The 17,248-nt window shown below is 36.5% G+C and overlaps 1 protein-coding gene and 1 long non-coding RNA gene across 7 annotated transcripts in view; one reads left to right on the top strand and one right to left on the bottom strand.

Moving 5' to 3' along the window:
* Positions 1 to 17,248, bottom strand: part of LOC105452150 — a 184,015-nt gene that overhangs the window by 133,279 nt on the left and 33,488 nt on the right. The window lies entirely within an intron of this gene.
* Positions 1 to 17,248, top strand: part of LOC105452145 (leucine-rich repeat-containing protein let-4) — a 105,346-nt gene that overhangs the window by 78,579 nt on the left and 9,519 nt on the right. The window contains exon 1 of one of the 6 annotated variants that reach the window (XM_011693019.1): positions 14,776 to 15,852. The exons of 4 other annotated variants lie outside the window; for them this stretch is intronic. The gene's annotated coding sequence lies outside the window, so the exon portion shown is untranslated. Of the gene's footprint in view, positions 1 to 14,775; positions 15,853 to 17,248 lie in introns of those variants that run through there. One more of the 6 variants, XM_011693024.1, reaches the window with a different exon arrangement.

Consider the following 17,248-nt stretch of genomic DNA (forward strand, 5'->3'; position numbering starts at 1 on the left):
TAACCACTACTTTTAATAATTTATTAAACTTAAATTATTATTTACAGTTAACTAAATTGTCTGAACAAATGCTGAAGTTAGATATGTTAATATTATTAGATGTATCTATAATTTAATTATAAATACATCTAATATGTTGATGAGTCGTACAATAAATTACGGTATTAAAAAATAAATTACGAGAGATGTTTGCAGAAATCAAATCCATTTTTAATATACTCCAAAGAATGGAAGCCTTTAAGTAAGGATGTGATTTATTTAAATGTTTCTGATAACTTATTTTTCAATACTGTAATTTATTGTACGACTTGTGGCGGTCTCCCGCTCACACAAGAATACAAAAAACAAGAACATACAATAACTAACACCGGCCTGCTAGCGCAGTGGATAACGCGCACGCTGCGAAGCTCCGGAGGACCTAGATTCGAATCCCACCGCGGCCGATATAGTTTTATGTCTTCATCGTGTACAGCTCCACAAAACCACGCTACCGCCAAAGACTCATCATCATATGCGCCATATACGGTCACGGACGTAGGCGAACTCTTCTGCGTATATCCATAGATATATGGGACCTGCAGTTTTATACAATATAAGGGAACGCTGGTTCTGAACGGCTTATTTAGAAAATGTTTTCTTGGCAGAAATACTCTCGGTGGTTCGTCATTGCCTTTCGAGAGGTGGCGATTGCTTCAAATCGATTAAAATCGATTTTAGAGTTATATTGGTTCTGGGATTTGAACCTGGATCTTTGGTTTAGAAAGCTGCCACGCCGCTCCTTTTTGCCATGATTGTCACTAACATTCGTATTACGTTCAGTAAATATCTACTGTTTGTTTTCTCTAAGCGCCCTTTCAATCGAATTATTTTTATATTTCGTGACTCTGCTAGCAATTGATTAAACTACCAAAAATTGAATATAGTTCAGTTAACAAATCGGTATTATTCACGCGAAAATGAATATTAACAATTACGAATTACATAAGACATGTTATACACAGAATATTACATAATATTTTTATATATATTACATAATATTACATAATATTTTATATATATTACATATATTAATAATATTTTTATATAATATAAAACTTTTTTATCCAACATTATAAATATTATCCACGAAACCACACGAATGTTATTTCTTATTTCAACAATACGCGAGCGGGGCAGTTCTGATGTTATAAAATGTGTTTGAATTACGAAGCTAAAAGTGCCTCTTATTGCGGGGGTATCCCCGTGAAAGTGGTAACGACTAGAAAGAAAGATGTAGGGTTTAACGATTTGATACATGACGGGTATTGTCTGGAGGGTTAGAACGATAATAACACGTAGACAAAGAGGAACATTAAAACAGCAACAAGCCGTAATATATCGCCGGAAAAGTGTAAAACGTACGTGGCAATTTCATTTCCGGCGCCACGGTAACGCCGTGGACGCAGATGCGGCTGAAAGTCATTTTTTGACGACGCAACTGACATAACAAATTAATATAATCGCGTGCCGATATTGGATAACGGATTAATACATTGGCCGCAATATTTTACGATATCTCATACACATTTAATTAATGATTCTGATCTTTCTGATCGCGAAACGTTTAATAAAAGCAATTGTTGAATTATTCCATTATAACATTTGAATGGAAATGTAAGTATCTAAATTATTTCATGTGCAAATGCTTTCACCAACTTGAACATGCTTTTCTCTTAATTTTAATATTAATTTAAATATCGTTTAATAAATATCATTTTGCAATATTTTTCATAATTAAACGTATCTTTCTCTTTTACGAGAAAAGCTCCGTATTAAAATTTTGTTAAAACAAACAAACAAACCAAATCTTTGACGTTAAAGTTAATAATAAAAAATACAAAGTCATTGTCTAATAATTATTTCAATAAGGGAAAAATATGTAAATTATGAAATTATATCAAAAATTTTATACTAAAATTTTATTGTTTTGTATTCATCACAATTGATTTATAAATTATGCATATCTTTTAAATACTTCGGGAAAATATATTTCATCGTGTTATCTACTTGCACAATTTACGAACTATTATCCTACTTTTCGAATTCCGGTGATTTTGTTCTCGAGATTTTGCATGAATTGCATTTAAGAAATCGTCGTGCGTGGAACGTGTCCTGAGAGGGTGCAATTTTTCGAAAATTTCTGGGGAAATATTTGACACATTTTATCGCGACCGGTAGGGACGACGCTTCCTCTTGCGGCTTCGATGACATCGTAAATGTGCACGTATATCACTAGAGCGAAGAACGAGGTTAAGCCCGGTAACGATATTTCACGTAGCTTGTTGCACGTACGCGATGCATCTTTACCAACGTAAGATTATTTCAGCCGCAAAATCCATATTTAGCATTGACAACATCTCGATCGCAACTGAATTGAGTAATTATAATTAATATTGTCAACATAATCGTTTGAAAATGTTTGATACTGTACAATGTCAGTTTTAAATATCAACCAAAAATTAAAATATTTTACTTAAATTTTATAAGTGATTAGTCTATCAAAAAGTAATTGAAAAATTACTGTTCTTAAATAATACTTTTTCAAACATGCGCAATAAAATAGCAATAAATTTCCTTTTCTTTCCTAAACCGATAAAATCAAGTTTTATTATGGGGATATAAATAACTTCGTAGAGGAGACACGATAATTTTCACGATTTCTCATAATAAAATAAGATGTCTTATAGAAGAATCATAAAATGCATTAATAACATAACATTATGAAATAGAAGATACTTGCTAAAATGATTGATCTGATTACGTTAGATTCTTACACGTATATTATTGAAAACAATTATTTTCCAAAAGAAAAACTTTAAGTTTTTCATATTTCTGTAATATCAGATAATATGTTATTTCAGAATATTCTAAGATAAAATATCGTTTTGGTCATTGCAATCAAGTTTTTTAAAATAAAAATCTGTATTTTTAATTAAAAAGAATTAATTTGATAGAGTAAAATAGATAAGTAACTTGATAATACAAAAATTGGCCGTGTATATTTGCCTTTTCAGAATTGTTTATCCTTTATAATAAGATTTGTACTATTTTTTTAACGCGACTCGTAAAAAGGATATATATATATATATATATATATATATATACATATATACTTTTATTTCAAATATAAAGCTCAAAGTGCACTCTCTCGACTGATTTACATAGAAAGTTACTTTGTTTCACGTAATAACATTGTTTTTAAGCGTGTTTGCACTTCAGACGATAATAATTATAATCGAACCTTTGAGCAGAGATGCTTAAATTAATGCGACAAAAATGTCAAACACAAGCTCGAATGTATATTGTTACAGACACGTGTGAGAATATAAAAAAACAAAGAAAAAAATATTATTTCGTTGTGAAGAGCAATTTTGCAAGAATTCAATTACAATAAAGTTGCGGAATAAAAGAGAGAGCAGAATTGCACTCTCTCTCTTTTATAGGAATAACTGCGCACTGCGGCTACGAAGGCTAAGAATTTTTTAAATTGTTTGCAAAGTGAATTTCTCATTTAACAGAAGAACATGAAAATTATCAGCTGCTTGCATAGTGCACGCAATCGCAAGATGTAATTGCCAGTATACATAAAAGAATACTAGGTTAATTATTTGACGTATACATAAAAGAATACTAGGTTAATTAAACTACCGCAATTCATGTCTGTTTGTTCCGTACGACGAACGTATAAAACAAATTATATTTTTAGCACGTACAATTATCCTGATTCAATTTGTCATAATAAAAGTGGTAGGGTGTGCACAACTAACCCGGCAATATCAAGCATTTACTCGAAATTTACTTTCATTTATTTATTCCAATAGCGGTTACGCTAAGTGATATATAGAGGGATTCCATGAAAATCTAATTCGCCTGTTGCTAGATGTTTCTTTGTGTTTTGTCGAGACTGATTACTCACGTTGAACATCTTGATGTTCCTTCCGTGAAACGCGGTTGAAATGCATCGCGTGATACAGACGGAAGCAATACGGCTCGAAATTCACGGGCGAATGAAATAGGCCGCGAATTTAATTCCGGCGTGGGTAATTAAACGCGAGAAACCTCGGGGAAGCAAAGCGCTGCCTCGTTTTCTTAATCTATGTCTCGCGAATGCAGCGAGAACGGAAGACACGAAAGCCCGCGGTTAACTTATCAACACGATTTTAATACTTTTCAAGGAAAAATACGAGCTCTCCTGTTTCCTCATCGATTAACGTTGACAATCAGTAGATACAGCAAACTCTGTTTCTACGTTATTTTTTTCCCGTATTGAGGTAAAAGATAATACTATTACATTCTTTTAATAACAAGAAAAATAACCGTATCAATAAATTGTATCTTCTTTTTAAACCAAAGATAAAACTTGTGTGTGTACATGTGCAAATATATCTAGCGCTGTTCATATCGCGCGTATATAGTTTTGAGCGCGGAGGTACACAAATGATACACAAATAGTGTCCACACGGTGCTGTTTACGGCGTGTTTGTTCAGCACAGAGTTTCCTCCGTTACTTGCAATCACCAACCGCCAAGAGAATCTCGGCGTTGTAATCCCGTATTCTTTGAGAACGGCTAGTACAGGCGACGGTAGCCTCTGTTCCGAGACGTATAATTGACTAATCTAGGGATATGGGTCATCTCCTTACGGGAGGCCACTTTCTCGACGCCGTCTTCCTTGAATACCAGCCGGGACGCGATCGCGATTATACGCCCGAGTCACGTTATGCTCGTGGCTGAGGTCTTGCAGGACAGCCGGAACCCGCCGCCTCGCCGCCCCTCCGGCCGGTGGTGGCGGATCAATATTACGTATACGTCGAGGGAGGCCAAGCGAAACGTCGAGCAACCAACAGGTGAAGTAACGCCGTGGCAGACTCGTGAGTACGAGGCCAAGGGGAGAATATAAAATTACCTCCCGTGGATAGAGAGCCGACCTCAGTTTGTCACGGATGGATCACTTGGTGCACGAGCCACCTTGGAGTTTCTCATAACATCAACGCATTCCTGCCTCTGTCTCTGCAGCCTCTTTCTCCGCCACTCTTCTTCAGCCTGCAAGCCCGTCTTTCAGAACTATAAGTACCTATACACGTGCCTGACGTGCCTTTAAACAGACGTTTCTAACTTCATCGCGATTTCGTTTACTCGATTTCCGCGAATGGCGTGATGGCGAAGGGTTCACCTATCGATTCCGTCGCGTAATGAAGGGCTCGATAATGCGCGGTAATCGGATTTTACGGTTTATTATACCTCGGCGAATGAAATCCCTCTATCAATAGGACGAGAAACCTGACTCAATATGATTAATAATAAATCTTATGATATGCCGCATTGTTTAAAAGGCTTCTTTTATTATATATTTTTCATTATCTTATAATATAACCTGGTATGACACCAAAATATCCTATTTAATGCTTATATGACACATATAAGAAACTTTTCATCAAGATTTTGTAATTATTTGACATTAAAATCTTATTATAGAAAAATTTTCCCTTTTCTTTAAAGTGTAAAACTGTATTTCCTTTTAGTAAAATGTGTGTAATCTTTATTTCTCATTTATATGTAAATTAACTATATAATTACAATATATTATGTTAATGTTACATTATGTGGACGCACACCCACACAATATTGCTGTATAACGTGTGTTTTACATTCTCAGATGATATCAATATAAATGACATATAAAATAAATAAATTATATCATTTTATATACTATATAATATATAAAATTTTGTATTCTTTATATTTTTATAAAATTGTAAAAAATTATTATCTTTTATTTTAGCTGCATGTTTTTAATAATTTACCGAATGACCCATTTCTGAAGTTTACTTTCAATAAAACTGCGATAAAATTTCAATAAAAATGTGAAAATTTTAATGGCAAAAACGAAAAAATGCACGATCATATTTCAGATATCGAATTCTTAGAAAGAAAAATATCCAATTTTTTTCAAGTGATATGACTCTATTTCAATTTAACTTTAGAATATATTTTGTGCAACGGTTTTATTAAATTTTAAACTAATATCGTCAAAAAATTTTGTAATCAATCACTCCTTAATTATTGTGATTAGATAATCGAGAGCAGTTTCCATAGAAATAAAGTTTAATTTTCTATCGAAATGTTTTTAATGTTGGTAATAAAACCAGTAACGTTTATATTCTGTAAATATAAAAAAAATATACCATAAAATATCTAATCTGCCCAAATTAACCACTCGTTACACTTGTTATATATTATTGAGTGAATAAAGAACGTTCTGCTGAATTCCGTTCATAAATTTTCCATCCAAAGAAAAGAAAAAAAATGAGAAAAATGTTCACCATTAAATACATCACCTTTTTATTACTACTAACTGTCACGCGCGTCTAAAAATTGAGCTTACAATTATTAATATTAAATGGAGCATGCTCTAACCATGATGGACACGTGCTATTGTACCGTTTATTAATACGCGCGACAGGACAATGCCGTGGCGTACGAGCCAGATGTAATTAGGAATCCGCTGTTGGACGCACGCACGGTTCATTAGGTCATTCAGCCGTTATACCGAAGCTAACGAACGCCAGTATTCCGCGACCCCAAGTTCGACGTCGCGACGCGTCCTTATTCAACGCATTCGTCCGTTATGACGCACATGTATGTGGAAAATATGCAAACTCCTGATGCGCGACGGCGCGGCGTTTGCTGTTATGCCGCGGCGTCGCATTTGCATAGGTTTACGCGGACGCAGCACAACGACTCGTTCGCGAAAGTCTATGACGATTCAAGCGCGAAATGTTTTTCGCGTAGAAAATAGGAGCGGCCCGAAAGATAGATTAGCTTATGAAACGAGAGAGAGAAAGAGAGATTCCCAATTACTTGCACGTGTATACGAAATTTGCATATCGCATGTTTTTGATAATTCGATATTTTTTATCAATTCACATAGGAAGGTTGGAAACTTTGGCGTAAACTGCCTGCAGCTACATGCCAGTTCACACAAAAATTACGTCATATCTGTTTTCATAATTAAATGGATGCCGCGTGTACATGGAGAAATATGCAATCTATTGACTAGATATTCATGTATCCGATAACGTTATTTTCATGCGTTGATGATTTAATGTCCACCCATTCGCACTGGAAAATTGAAGCATAACATGGAAATTTATTAAAGAGTGGGGGGAGAGAGAGGAGTTGGACATTAATTTACGTAGGCGTTGTTACATGCGCGCGCGCGCGCGCGTGTGTGTGTGTGTGTGTGTGTGTGTGTGTGTGTGTGTGTAACAACAAACTTTATATGAAAATAAAAACGTTGTTTTTTGTTCTTTAACAAATGTCGTTATCGGCGAAGAATAGAGTTACACACGCGCACGTTTCTGGTGTCATTTTCGAAAGCTAAAATATCTTACGGAGTTTTTTTTTGATAGTGCGCCGACTACGGGAAGCGGAAATACGAACGGGTAAAACGGCACGTCAATGAAACGGGAAATACACATTCCATAGTTGGCGATAATTGGAAAGCGATGTAGGTTTGCCCATTAATTTCATTCCGTCCGTTGAAATCTAATAATAGTTAACCGGGGACGAGAACGTGACGCGCAAAATATGTTGTACAAATTATCATCTTTACGCAGTAATACATTATGTTGAGTGCAACGCTTAGCAAAAAGATTCTTTATGTAATTATATATCGTATTTACGTCACAGATATTTAAATCTTCAAAAATAATGTGCAAGAGAATTTCATTCGAAATAATGTGGGGAAGTTCGCGAAAAAAGGTAACAAAACAAAAAGGAATCGTCGTGCATTTAATATTATTGATATAAAATATTCATGAGAACAAAATATAATCCAAACAACGTAATGTAAAAAGGATTTAAAGGAACGTACACATATATAAGCTTTAAAATAACGCACTGATAAATTGCAAAATCAAGAAGATAATTATAATGTCTGCGTAAAGTGGAAAAAGTTTCTGAAAGGATAAGAACACGAAGTGGATCTCGTTGTTGAAACGAAAATATAGATCGCACGGAGCGATAAATCTCTCCCTCAGTAATCTCGCGCGGACGACAAATTGGGTATTCAGAAAAATTGGTGAGCTGTTGGAGAGTTTGCGCGATATCGGGAGAGGGAGGAAAGAGGAAGAGGAACTTTACAATCGTTTCTCCTGCTCTTTCGTTAGTATTTGAATGTAAAATCCTCTTACGGACGCGACGTTTTGACTAATGGTACGCCATTAGTTGAAACTGGGAAGCACTTCATTATGCCGGATCTATTTTCCCCGGGCATCACAGGCTTCAGGCTCCTGAAAAACCTGACGGAGACGTATATCTTGTCTGTCGCCTCATCTTAAGACTTATCCAGCTATTATATGCGTCGCCGAAGAAAACGCGCGCCCGCTGAAGACGATCCGTCCGGGGTTTTGCGCGCAACACTCTCTCTTCTTTCTGCCTCGGGCACTCACCGACCATTTGTCAAGCCGTTGACAGAACGCCGCGACGTATTTTTACGTTAAAACGCACGTCGCGCGACATAACGTCGAAATGTATCAAATGTTCGCGACGTCACGCGATTTTACATTAAAGAGAAGGAAGGTCGTTTTTATTCCAGTGTTATAGGAGTGACAAGTCGAAATCATTTTTATACGCAATGGCAAAATTATTTATTTATTGTGTATAGACCTTACATAACACATTCACTAACTAATAAACGCAAGAACTGTCACTGATTATTTTAAATTTCAATTCAAATTAAATTATATTGAACGATGTACGAGCTCCTGCACGGAACGGACGATTTTTTTTGGAAGGTTAAAAATGATAAGCAGATTGCTGTAAAACCTTTTGATATTCTAGCAATCAGTTTGACTTTTCAACAAAATTATTTTAATGGTCCTAAAAGAATTATTTTCAAATTTATACTCAGCAAAATTTTTAAACCATTCAGCAAAATCGTTCTCTCGTGTGTGGATTCAGAATGTTCCGATCTTTGAATTTTATAATTACTTCATTCGCCTTTGTCGTCGCCTTCAATCTGGAAGGACCATTTACATTGTCTATACCACTTCTTGACATTTTAGTTTTCCATACAATATCCATAATTAATATGATTCCATAATTAATATGAGGATTTGCGCCTGATTAGTTTGTATAATACGATATTGTTACGTTAGTTTACCTTTCTCGGGTAAAAATTTCAATTGATGTTTCAATTATTTATATTACCGATTTCCGTCTATAATGCTATGTTATAATTTACTGTTTTCAACGTTGAAAATGATCCGATGCGAGTTGAAACGTCTGATTATATCGTTTATTGCATTTTAACGTATTTTATATTGGAGCATTAAATAACCTGCTCTGGTTATTACACGTAGCACATTATTTTATTTATTAATTTTGCAAAATATTTAAATTTATGGCGTCTTTCCGTACGCGCATGGTTTTATTGAAGATCGATTAAAGACAAATAATACAGAGTGAAGCATAGGTAAATAATACATAGAAAAATACCATGATTTCAGAAAACGTAATCCAATCAATGAGTATTTCCCATACAATTTCCAATCTCTCATTAGTTCCTTTCCCCTTGATCCCTTTTCTATCCCTTTGAAGTTTTCAAAAAATACGTAATATCTAAAAACACGCGATAGAGCAATTTGTATTAAAAGTTTTGATTAAAATATACATTCCCGAGGTTGGGAAACGTAATGCTGGCCCCTGCGAGTTTTTCACCTGTTGTGTTCGAAACAAAATATTCAGTTAGAACTCGTCGCATCCCGTCACGCCGCCGCGGGGTGAATACAGCTGTACAGTCTCCTGCAGAATTAAAAGTGGACCGCGAATTCTATATTCCGACGAGCGTTGCGAATCGTAGGTTTAGCCTTGCGTGGCGCATTCGGGCGCCGCGATGCGAGAAGGGCATTCAGCATTTCGCATTCCCGCATTTCGCGGCGGATACGCCGACGGCCGTGTACTCGGCCGCCCCCGCGCCGCGCCGCCTAGAACATCGGATTCTGACAGTGAATAACGTTGCAAGTTGGTACGGTAATCGCGAAATGCACGTCCCGACGCATCGGCGCTCCTTTCGCTCCTCTTTATCAACCTATTAATTTCGAAATAGCAGCGCGAAAATATCCGCCGGATATCAACGTTCAATCCTTCGTCGTATGTATTTCTCGAGCAGGATTTTACTAGGATAAAATCGCATGTACGGATCATGTATAGTGTATACAGACGGCATTTACCGAAGAGTAAATGAGAGAGTGAAATAACGCACACACGTCGATGTTATTCTGGTACGGGATCAGATGTATCTATTAATAACGCTCGGCATTTCCGAATGTAAAATGACGTACGGGATAATTCGCCCGTTTCGTAAATACACCCCCCTCGGTTCGTTTTAATCTTCAGATACGTTATCAACCGTTCCGTATTGTAGGTACGAATTCCGTATGTGCGGAACGTTATGCAAAAGGGGACGGGGAGAAAGATTAATGCGCCATCGTAAGTTTTCAGCCGAGATGCGCAGCCTTCGCGAATTGATATATAAATGCTCGCGCGCGCGAACGTAATACATATCCGCAAATGTTAATATAAAGGCAGGTCGAGTTAATTGGGGCTAGAAATGGGTGAAACGGCGAGCGAAGGGAGATGTGAATAACGTATTTCCCACGTGTGTTCAGGTAAAGGGAGTACCCCGTACCATAATCTTCCACGTAATCTTCTTACACGAGAGAGAACACGAGAGCGCGTTTTTGGAAAGTTCCAATCCGCCCATGTTGCATGCAGCAGCAGCGCCCGCGGAGCCAACGATTTAATGGCTCTGCGAAGCTTTGCGTTCTTCGCTGGCGCGGCATTACTTATGAATGTCTTTTTTTTACCCGTCACACCGCCCGAATTGCCGCACGGCAGTCAGTTTTTCGTCTCCTCCCTTCTCCCTCTCTCTTCCCTGTGCAAAAAGACAGGCGGTTCAATTATGAATAGAACACTGTAAAAGTCGTGTACAGAAACGGGAGCAACCACGAAACGAGCAAGTTTAGCAATTTCCGTTGGCCGAGAAAAAACATAGCGCTCCCTCGGACTCAGAGGAAAAAATATATAACTGCGCGCGCGAGTGGCCGGAAAAGCAAGAGTATCCACCTGTCTCTTTCATTTCACAACCGAGACGATGGAATAATGGACAATTCCGGAAATGATTTCCACGAGAGCTAAGAACATTGCGAGTTCGCGGGATATTTCTCTTGCGATGCCGGGACTTAAAGCCTATGCGACATGCATAAAAGATTTATGCAAATATCCAATCAAGCTTAGGTATTCTGACGTTCGAATCTACCTGCCAAATGCGACACAGCTCCTTGGAGATGAAAACATTTGGGATTATTATCTAGTTAATGCTCTAATGACACATTTTATATATATGTATATATATTATATATATATATATTCTATATATAATTCTAATTATAATATATTCCATATATTTATTCAAATAACATAAATAGAAAGGATTGGGGAGATCCGATTTTAGATTTATAATTATAATCAGATTTTCTATTAAATTGCATGGGAAGCGAAAAGATCGTTAAATGCATAAAATGATGAACGTTCAGACAATTATTAATTGCTAAATATTTAATAACCTATCTAGACTTCTCCTGTCGCGTTTTCACATTTTAACCGTTTTAATAATTCCAAATTCGAATGTCGCGACGAGAAATAAGAGCATGTAAAATAGAAATACATTAATTCTTTGGGAAGAATTGAAAGCTTTTCTGTAATAACAATTTACAATTTATAGTCAATTATTATAAATTCTAAATTCTATAGAGTAAACAAAATCACTCGCTGGTTTCAGCAAGCATCGTATCATTGCAAACATAAAATTATGAAAATATTTCAGAAACTCAATCATTTGATTTCGTTCGTCGTAATGCATATTAAATCATACGCGACGTTCGCTACCGATTTGCAAATCACACACGTCGATCCTCATCGCATGATGCGTCAAGGCATCTGTACCCGACGACGCATGTTAATCGCACGCAATGTATGCTAATAAAGCGTAACAAGCTCATCATATATTTAAACGTTGAAGCTTGCTAAGGATTTAGGCCACATCCCGAGAATTTGATACGAATCGGTTCGTTGTAATTCAACTGGGAACCGAGCGTCTGGCTTTGATTCTCGCAGTGAAATAACGGAAAGATCGTGGCATGATAATATAAATGAAATTGAAAATATGCATGATCGAGTTGTGGATCACACCACGCGATCGTGAAAACACAAAATTGCAGCAATTGATGCGAAGAGAAACGCTCTGTAATGAATTTATTTACGAATATTCGAGCGACGTGCATGTCACATAGGTATGTTAAATATAGAAAAATATAATTGGATAAAATAGTAATATATTGGACAAAATTTCCTACATGAATTTGATTAGCACAATTAAGTTGAAAGCATCCGCTCGAGTCCGTTAAGAAGATAAAGCAGACACAAGTAATGGAACATGATTAGATAATCGTAATGTAATAAAATCGAAAATATATGTTTAAACTATATGTCATACGACACAAAAATATCGTGAATATATTTTATCATTTATTTACAAGTTGAAAACTTCGCAACATTTTTTGGAGTTCACGTTATCAAAAAAAATGATAATGTTAGAGATTATATGATTATTCAATTAAATTTGTCTCTTTTCCTTTCTTTCTTTTGCTTGAGACAAAAATTAATCGCATAAGCGCGCTGGAAAAAAAAATGCGTCTGCTGCAAACGGCGTTATCAAAGTGTCGACGTTGTTCAATTTAACAAAGTGTTTCGTTTCTCTCTTTCTCTCTCTCTCTCTCTCTCTCTCCGTTAGAGTGTACAATTTATTCTACACCAACTGCCATACAAACAAAGCAAGGCAAACTATTGTCGAGCAAGCGAAGACGAATCGATTTGGGCGACGTCAACTGGTTAACCAAAGGGACTCGCATCTCGTCCAAATATTCGATGTGCTAATTACTGCCCTCGGGCTCACTGCATTATCCCCAAAGCATTATCATGAATCACAATTCATGCTATGAGGAGCACGGCTCTAAAACGTATTATGCATCAAATCCATTTTGCCACACACACGCACAAACACACAGCGCAATATGTGTTTTAACTAAAACCTATACAATTCGTAATATGAGCGTTTATATATTGTTTGTAGTTTATAAATTATGAAAATTAAAAAAAAAGGAATTTATCATAACATTATTTGCTACCATTTCTCTCGAGTATTCATTTTCTCTATTATTTTGTTATCTCTTACATCTCAATGTCATTTTATCGCGTGAATTGTTTTCTATATTTCTCAGCTACCGTGCGGTAGTTGAGAAATATAGAAATGTCGGTAACATATAACGGTTTTGAATTTTACATTCATTGTGCTAAATAAGAACGGGATTTAAGAGGTGCGAAAGCAGCACTTCTGGAAGAAATCCAGAGCGAACTATGAAAGCTTTTAATACCTTCTTCATTGCAATTCATTACCAAACTCAATTAGCAATCGTGCAATATATCCGTCGTCTTAGTTTTAAAAAAGAATGTGAAGACTTATTGTTCGAAATAGTGCACATCGTTTGTCCCTTTCTCTCTCTACAAAAATTGATTTAATAATCCGTAATCATGACATAGCTTTATAAGTCAAAAACGAATTATCTCTAGACGACAAATAAAACTAATTACCCGATCCCAAACAAATTATCCGATATCTATCTTTAATAATTTGAAAGATTGTACGAGATTATTTTGACAGGCGTACAGAAAGATTAATGTCCTCGTTTTACTGGCAGTACAAATTTGATGATAGGAAGATTTGTTTGAACATGCGCTTAATTTGGAAATGCGATATCGCCAAGTTATTGTAAATATATATTCATATTAATTTGAACACGAAAATAATATTGCATAGTTTAACTTTGAAATATAATAAGGTTTCTAACAAACACGGTATGGTAAATACCAATTCCATACGCACGTTTTCAGACACAGAGTATGAACTCATTCATTTTGCTGATGACATTTGTGTTAAAACTTTATATTTCCTGAGTATGAATTTACACTCGCATCCATCCATTCGTTTATAGAATTAACAAAGCTGATATGTAGAAATTACTCGTGCAAATTCGCACGTACGTACGAATATGTACGAAACGTGAAGAGAGAAATTCCAAAGTAAAAAGGAATTAATACGTTTCGTTCGCGTTATCCTTCTACTACTATTTGTAGCGTCACATGCTCTGTGGAGTTAAGGGAGTAACAATAAACAGTAAGCAATATCGCATTTCATAGGTAATCTTCTAAATAACGCGGTTAATTAAAAGTATTAAAGTAATATATAAAAAATTGTGTATATTAGACGTACTCTATTTCATGTTTTAATTTTCGATATTGTTACTCTAAAAAGATTTCTACTAGAGCATGCAAATGAGAGGCCTGTGCTTTACGCGTCTTCTCATATAACAAATGCGGAAAAAGAGCCTGGCCGAGATATTAGCGTAATATGTATGGAAAAGCCGTATAATCGAGAGGTATCAAGTTCTTCATTATTCTCTACTCTTTCCTCGTAGTTATGAACTCTTTACACGAAACACTTGATCCGCGTATCGCAGGCGCGCAACAATACTTAATGTTGGCCGGCGTATTCACGCGGTCGCGATCCCATGATCCCTGTACCGGAAGGGGTCCATTAGTCGGGCAATGATAATGCCAACGGACACCCGGTCACCAGCGGCACAGCGGAGAGCTCGGCTCAGCAAATTGTAACGCTTTCGTGTCTTGGCCACGAGACTCTGGCTGTCTTAGCGATAGCCTCGCCATCGTCATCGTCGATTCCGTGACTTTCCGTGGATCGTTACGAGTCACTTCCACCATTCATTTGGATAACGTCGATCGTGCCTCCGTATTTTCGACGGTGGATTCGAGGGAATTGTGTATCGGACATCGATCGCGCCGTGCAGATATACTTCTTCCGAGGAAAAAACTAACGAGAGACCGATTCCACGCTTCCAGTACATAGTCGCTGATACATCCCTGTCGATAACTGTCTGCGGAAGGACGATAACATCGTGACGTAACTATCGGGCGCGATTCTCGCGGCGCAATTGCGCCGGATAGACAGCGGTGCGAATATTACTATCAAATGGGGAAGCGGTGAGTGATTGCTTCGTGGGTGGTGACGGAAGCCCCGTGACGACTTTATTTATCGAGTTCGCGGCCGCATAGGTGGTGCGCGTAGAGACCGCGGCGAAAGGTGTTTATCGGTAGAATAAATCATTCACGCGCACCGCGGTGGGATCGTGAGCTACGACTATAATAGTGACACATTTGTTGCACAATAACGGCGTTACGCTTCGCGATTGTCGCTCCCGGAGCTCCCGCAGATATCATCGGGAGAGTAATCTCGATATTCGCGCGCTCACGCGTACGCGCGCGCGAAGTAAGAATTGACCCACTTCCGAATTGCAATGCGTTGAAGCGCGTCGCTTCACGCTCGGTTCGCTTCACCGAGCCGAGAAGGCTTCTTTCGTGGACATCTACGAACTTCGTTGATCCGCTCGTGCATACCTATTACGCAACGAGGATGCAAGAGTGTTCGAGAAGACGTCAGTATATTGCGCGTCTGATACGATCGATTACCTAATGATAAACCTTGAGCTGTTACTCACACAGCGACACCAAAAGCAATGACTAGTGATCACGCGAGTACGCATCGTTATTCCATTTTGCGTCTTCCGTTGAGTACATTACGAGCTAGAAGAAGATACGGTATCCGCCGCATGGCTCGGTAAGTGCAAATTGCCGAAAGCAATTGGCCGCGTTACAACATCAAGCGAGCTTATCGCAAGATAAACACGAATTCAAGAAAGGAATTCTATTTTATTTTAACCTTTAAATCACTATATCGGTCTCACAGACCGCTATTAAAACGTTACTTGTCAACAATTTTCTCATTTGTCCATTTAAATATATTTTATTTCTATTGTATACAAGATTTTTTTGTTACATTAAAATATAGTTTTCCTTTTCCCCATCAACAAGTATTCAGAAAACATACATTTTTATTATAATTAACTTATAAAATTAGCGGGAGCATAATAACGGTCTATTAGACCGACATTGTGTGGTGACTGGTTAGTGTGATTTTTTGGGCGTGGTGGTTTAAAGGTTAAAAACTGGTGATTAAATTTTTATTTTAAAAAAGTAAACTTTGGACTTGTCCTTGATATATGTCATCAAAGATCAAATCAAGGTCAAATCCAAAGTTCACTTTTTCTCGACAAAATATTTACTCCTCGGTCTTAAAATTAAGTTTCTTAAAATAAAACTAGACTTTCTTCCTTGAGTAGGAAACAAGCCATTTAAGTAGAATTCATTAGAATAAAATGTTAATATTAATATAATTGTCAGATATCTTCAAATAGAAAATGCAACTAATGTTTACGATCTACAATTTTAATTACTTAATTTAAAAAGAGAATTTAAATTCATCTATTTCCAATATAGATTATTTTCTATGGATTGTAAATTTGTAATAAAAACAAAGTGAATCTTAAATCTATTCAAAATAGAAATATTCTTTTTAATGTTTCACGTATGTCTGTAAAACATTAATATAAATTAACGAACTTTCCGTAAATAAAGTGCAATAGTGGTTCGTTAGTTTTCGACATGCCAGATTTTTAGAGATTATTATTAGAGATATTAAAGATGTTAATAGCATTGTAACGTTGTACACAGCGCCACTAATGAATACTAAACTTTAACTACAGTTATTAACGACTGTGTGTAAAAGTTTTGCGCCATTATCGTAACTGCCAATAAGTTGACGTTTATTACGCACATACACAAATATTTTCGTATTACATAAGTTTGCGGTATACGCCAGCGCGATTAGAATCACCGTTCCATACACTACCATTGCTTCGTGCCAGAATACATGTGCTATTCTGCGCAAGCAATAATTCCAGGGAATTTCCATCTTCCATTTCTATATAAACTACACAACCATTGGATAAATATTGAACTAAAGGGAATTGAACATTGCACTATTTTAACAATATTATTGTGCCACGGCATTTTCTGCAGGTGCATTTTAAACAAATTGTAAAAAGACACGCTCGAATAAACAAAGAAATTATCGAATCAATAGACATTTCACGTTATTACTTTCGTAACCAAGT

The sequence above is a fragment of the Wasmannia auropunctata genome, unplaced genomic scaffold (genome assembly GCF_000956235.1).
Source record: "Wasmannia auropunctata unplaced genomic scaffold, wasmannia.A_1.0 LD336037.1, whole genome shotgun sequence".
NCBI classification, from domain to species: Eukaryota; Metazoa; Arthropoda; class Insecta; order Hymenoptera; family Formicidae; genus Wasmannia; species Wasmannia auropunctata.